Source organism: Aphelocoma coerulescens, chromosome 20, assembly GCF_041296385.1.
Source record: "Aphelocoma coerulescens isolate FSJ_1873_10779 chromosome 20, UR_Acoe_1.0, whole genome shotgun sequence".
NCBI lineage: Eukaryota > Metazoa > Chordata > Aves > Passeriformes > Corvidae > Aphelocoma > Aphelocoma coerulescens.
Genome location: NC_091033.1, coordinates 4,774,456 through 4,780,299, shown reverse-complemented (window position 1 = coordinate 4,780,299; position 5,844 = coordinate 4,774,456). Strand labels below are relative to the sequence as shown.

General features: G+C 49.2%; 1 long non-coding RNA gene across 1 annotated transcript; it reads right to left on the bottom strand.

Annotated features, from left to right (window-relative positions):
* Positions 1-2,625: 2,625 nt before the first annotated feature.
* On the bottom strand, positions 2,626-5,425 carry LOC138121076 (uncharacterized). Its single transcript, XR_011156073.1, has 3 exons — positions 5,186-5,425; positions 3,678-3,789; positions 2,626-3,586 (listed from the first exon to the last, which is right to left on the bottom strand). It is a non-coding gene; the product is annotated as an uncharacterized lncRNA (long non-coding RNA).
* Between the last annotated feature and the right edge of the window lie 419 nt (positions 5,426-5,844).

Here is a 5,844-nt window from a genome sequence, read left to right as displayed (position 1 = left end):
GTCCACCCAGCCCCGTGAGCTAGCTCTGGTACCACTCCAGCCTCACCCTCCTTTATCTCAGGGAGTTTTTTCAGACTGATGTGAACTGTGAATTTAGCAGCCACCTCTGAATCCCCTGCACTCTTCACTCTACAGTTAAAACTTAATTCTGTCCAAGCCAAGACTTGTTAGCAACGCTAAAGCCCTCGAGCTGGAGTCTGCAAAGTCTCACTTTAATGCTTGTCTTGCCACGTCCTATTCAGGGAAAAAAAGAAATTCATACTCATCATCTAGAAATTTCCTTAGAAATAAATATCCATGTATTACATAATCTTTTCACGTTGGGATATTCCTGGGAAGAGCCTGTTTTGGTAGCCATTCATCACTTGGAGCCTGTGGTGATGCCTTTTCCTGGTCTTAAAATCAAGAGTCACACACGGTTAGAAGGGGAAAAGGGATTTTACCTTGGTATTTATTTTAAGGATCCTTAGGTGTACACATCCAGGTCATATGCATCAAGATGCACCCTGCCGAGTCTATCTATCTCTCTCCCAACATTGGGTATATCATTATAGGTGTTACTAATTAGCAGATTGTGGGATATGCCCAGCCCTCGCCCTGGAGGGATCTCTGCTGAGACAAGAGATTTTGCAATCGCCCAGCAGGACTCCCTGAAAGGGGCAGCCGCTTCTTGGGTCATGGCGAGGAAAAGTGGACCCACAATCCTTTGAGAGACACTATGCAGATCTTTCTGTAACCCATTGGTCCGTCCCAGGCCCTCTGTAACCCATTGGTCCGTCCCAGACCCTCTGTAACCCATTGGTCCCCCGCTGATCCCCTGTATCCCTATAAAAGAAAGCCACCTAGCTCCGTGGGGGAGAGAGCTCGTCCCTGGATTTCCCCTTCGCCGGAGGGAACCAACAATAAAGCTACCTCTGTGCGGAACCAGCCACACGGGCCTCTCGTCTCTCTCTGGTCTGGTTTGGCCTGGAGGATGCCCTGCAGAGCTGAGCTGGAATCACGAGCTGACAATCACTAAAGAGCTGATAGCCTCTGCAAGGGCCCTCCTTTGCCAGCAGCTGAGAGGAAGACACTGGGCCTCGGGAAGGCGATCCCTTCCGGGACCATCTCTCCGGACCAGTCACCTCTTCCTGGGTCAGAGCCACGGACCCCCCCCTCTCTCCCCACCAGCTGAAATAGCAGATCTATCAAAGATTCCCCAATGAGAGGCTCAAGTGAGCCCCCCTCCCCAAGGAACCTTCCCCTGGATGGTTCTATCTTGGTTTACAGAATGTGTTCTGGAGAGGACCTTGGGCTCTGGGGCACACTGATCCCTGGCTACGAAGCTTCTAAAATGTTCAGTCTCTTAGCTTAACAAACAAGTCTAAGAATGTAGGGGAAAAGCACTGAGAATACAGAAGTTGTAAAAAGGTATAACAGGGGTATAAAAGAAATGGCAAAAATCTTCATGGCATCAGTGGAACTCTGTTAAAAGGATGAGGTGGGTTATGCACACAGGAGCAAAACCTCCCCTACATGGGCAGGTGTTGGAAACCACGGGAAGCCACTACAAATCCTGCCTTTCCTTGCTGAGACACTCAGAAAGGGAGTAGGACAGGACAGGGCAAAATAACTGGATGAACAAAGCCTCCTTCTGTCTAATATGCTGCTGACCTCCAGGTACAGAACAACCACAGGTCACTCACAGACGCAGGAGAAGGCACACAGGGACTGCAGCCTGTTAGAGAAAATGCAGGGGATGCCACCAAGATGAGCAGGGGAATGGGGCAATTCTCCTATGAGGAAAAGCTGGGAAAGGCTTTAGAGTGACCTGATTGTGACGTTCCAGCCCCTGGAGGGAGCCTGCAGGAAAGATGCAGAGAGACAATTTGCAAGGGCCTGGAGTGACCGGAAAAGGGGGAATGGTTTCAAGCTGAAAGAGAGGAGGTTTGGATTGGATGTTAGGAAAAACTCTTCCCTGTGAGGGTGGGGAGGCCCTGCACAGGGTGCCCAGAGAAGCTGTGGCTGCCCCTGGATCCCTGACAGTGTCCAAGGCCAGGCTGGACACTGGGGCTTGGAGCAGCCTGGGCTAGTGGAAGGTGTCCCTGCCCTTGGCAAGGAGTTTGGAATGAGATGGGCTTTAACCATGCCTTCCAACCCAAATAATTCTGTGATTTCCATTCTTGAGATCCTTTGAGTGCCTCTCCCCCTCCCCAAAATTATGAGCACATCCCAAAGACTGAACCCATCAGTGGGTACACGCAGTGCATAGCCTGGGGGAGCTGAAAAGTGAAAGAAACAGCAGCACCTCGTATCCAGGGACAAGACCTTTCATCACAGGATATTTCTAAGAGCATCAACACTGTGAGGACAGCAAAGCTCATTTTATGTCATCAGACCTCATTCCCTAATGTGTGGGAATGCTGGAAGCACACTCACTCCAGAAGGGAAGCACGCCTTGGGAAAAGGCACAGTGGGATACCAAAAAACCCGGTGTACTCGTGGTAGGTGCACAAGCCTTTTCCATCAGTGGGTCTGGTTTTGAACGTGCATCCCTTAGATAGAATGACACAATTCTCTCTGAGATCAATGGGGCAGATGCAGCCCTAGACATGAAAAGCAGGGCAGGAGGCATTTGAGAGGTAAGAAACTAAAAATATGGCAGCCTTTCTGAGGGTCAAGATAAAGGTAACATGAGCAGACATGAGAAGAGGGGGAGGAAAAGAAATAAAACTTACAAAGCATTTCCTACTGCTGCCTTCCAAAACATGTGAGAGGTTTTAGTCTCCAGGAGCCTGTTGGAAAGAAGCTCTCAGCTCTGCCTCTGCTTCTACAAATAGCTTTCTAAAAATACTAGAAGCCAGAAATTATCACTGGAATTATTTGGTATTTATTGTCATTCAAATGCCTATGTAGTCAAAATGAAAATATAGATGCCAGCCAGACCCTGGACCTCTTCCCTCTTTCCGTGCTCTGGATGAGTTGAGCAAATGGAAATCCCTGTCCCTGGCTGTGTCCCTTCCACTGATTAGGCTCAGGAGGTACCAGACAGTCCACAGCACACTTGCTCCAAATTTTGCTTTTCCCAGATGAGTCCATCCTGACAACTTGAAAGCTCACAGAACAGTTTTGTTCCCAGATGCACAGCATCATTACAAGCTAGGAAAAATATATCCACTTTCCTAACTGGGTTTTACATGTCAAGTGCTGTCCACAGAGTCGAAGCTGTGGTAGGGACAAGTCTTGCAGCAGTGGGGCTCTGCTCTTAAACCTCAGACTGAGGCTGTGCCCCTTTGCACAGCCACGTAATTCCAAATGACCCTCTGAGTGCTCATTAAAGTGAGGCCCGATGGATAGCAGAGAGAACAAGGCAATAAATCCAGGCTGGAGCCTCCAGAGCCCAGTGAAGAGGAAAGAGTGAGTCAGAAAATCCTGCTCCTTCCTCGCAACATTTCCTGAGGTCCAGAGCGAGCTCAGAGGTGCCGCTTCCCACGTGTCCCTTTGCAGAGCACGAATGGGGAAGAAAGCAAAGCTCAGACAGAACTGACTCCTCTTCACTGAGATTTATTGCACGCAGGGACTGGTGGTGGGCATGAGCCAAGGAGTGCTGAAAAGAGAGACAGAGATATAACGGGGCTGTTCTCAGCCAGGCTGGGCTTTCTCAGTCCAAAGGAAAAGAAAATTGTGCTCATGCCCACCTTCCAAGTTGGACCTTCCACAGATTCACACCCGGCAGTGCTTCCCACCCGCTTTCCCATGGCTTTGCACTGAGGCGAACGGAAACGCGGTGGATACACACCGGACTGCTCCCTGAGAAGCAAAAACAGCGTGAGATCCATTTTTCTCAAGTTTAACAGAGTGGGGAAATGATTTTCACCTAGCTCACAGTGAGTTCACAAGACCATCAGTCACTGCCGGCGCTGCAGCCTCCGGGGCAGAGGGAGAGGGATTAACCAGGAGATGGCACAAGGCAGAGCAGCACAGGGTGCAACAGCAGCTCTGCTGCTCAGCAGAGGCAGGAGCGTGTTGTTACCCACTAGCATGAGAAACGGAGGGCTCCTGCAGGGTTTTGCTGGGTGCAAATTGCTGCAAAGAGCTCTCTGCGTACTTAGCAGCTTGAAGTATTCTGGATAGTCACAAGGGAGAGCAAGGAGAGAGTCGCCGAAATGCAAAGGGAGATGGATACCTGTGAAACATGTCATTTTCTCTGCTTGTGTGGAGTTCCTTTATTGAATCACCTTTTTGCACCTGTGGCCACTCTCCAACCGAACAAACACCCCTTGGGAAAGTCTCCCCACCCCATGCCGTGCACAGGTTGCAGGGGCATCCAAACACTCGTGCCATACAAACATTCCTAAGTCACAGCACCAAAGGCTGTTTTCTTCAAATCCAGCCACTCTGGAAGCTCTCAATCTTTTCTTAATCTGCAATTCCTAATAAATCTGTCCTTCCAAGTCCATGAAAGAAACCTCACGTGTCCCAGCATGAAAACCCAGTCCCTGCATCGGGTCCTGGTCGGGTTTGACAGCCAGTGATGTCAAGGTGCAGCTTGGTGATGCACGGGAAGCTGCATCGGAGCACAGCCAAGAGCAGGGACCCAAGGACAGACAGAGCAAGGAACAAAAATGCCTTGGGGACTCTCCTGGGCTGGTTGTTTGTACCATGGCCTGCAGTAACAGGGGTGAGCCACATCCACTCACATATTATTTTACACTAAAAATGAGGGTAAAAATGCTGGGCTTCACTTGAACCCTGTCTAGAGACAAGGGTCAGAGTACGGTGGTATCCAAAGGGAGGTTCAAGATTGTGAGGTGTGGCTCACTTTCCTCTCTACAAGAGCAAAGAACACGCAAGAAAAAAATACAGTTTAATCTGTCTTATGTTTTGCTGACAGCTCCATAGGGGACCTCAGGAGCAGAGTAGCCGAGATATTGCAGGTACAGCTGTGAGTGTAATGGGTTTTTCAGTTCATTTGGAAAACAAAACAAGAGCTGTTCTGTGTTGACCTGAAATATTTTTCCACTATAATGAGAGAAAAGGAGCAAATACTCATCTTCAATCAACCGAAACATTCTGTTTGGCCCAAAATGAAAGCTTTCATTTTGTTTCCACAGTACTCAACCACTTCTTAATTCATGCTAAATTCAAAACAAGAAATACCAATCAAGCAAAATGCTTTGTGTCAAGCTGAATAGTTTTTTCTTACCTTCCTGCCCTCGCCTGGGGCACTCTGCTGTAATGCAAGCCGAGTTTGCAAATTATTTTGTGTTGTTTTTGAATTACGCGGAAAAGCGAAGGGGAACCTTTCTGCAGGTTGAGCCCTCCCGCCCTGGTGTGTGGCCAGGATGGAGAAGCATTAACAGCGCTGCAGAAACCCGCCCCTGCCTCCCCGGGCACGGCTGTAATAACAGCACCAGCTCCCTCAAATTAGCAGCTTGGAGCTCCTTTCTGCCCCATCCAAATGTCTGTAATAAAGGCAATTCACGGCTCGGGGAAGGTGCGCCCTGCCTCCCCACTGATGGCTACCCGCTAATCAAAGGCAGCCAGCCCCCCTCCATCCTAAAAGGTGTTATTAACGGGTCGGCATCCCCCGGAGAACAGCGGGAGAACTGAAAGTAAACCATCAGGTTATGTCAGGGTTTGAGTCACAGAGCAGCTCTAATTGAAACTTCTCTGTCATTTACTCATCAGGAATGTAGAGCTCCTTCTTTGAATGAAACATTAGACACCGGCCTGACAGCTCCAGGTGGAAGATTATCCGGCAGCTTAATCGCTCCGTGACAGCCCTGGTTACTCCCACATCAGCATCTATTAACCTTCCTTTTATTCAGACCCTTTTATGCCTCTTTAATCAGCGGCTCTGGG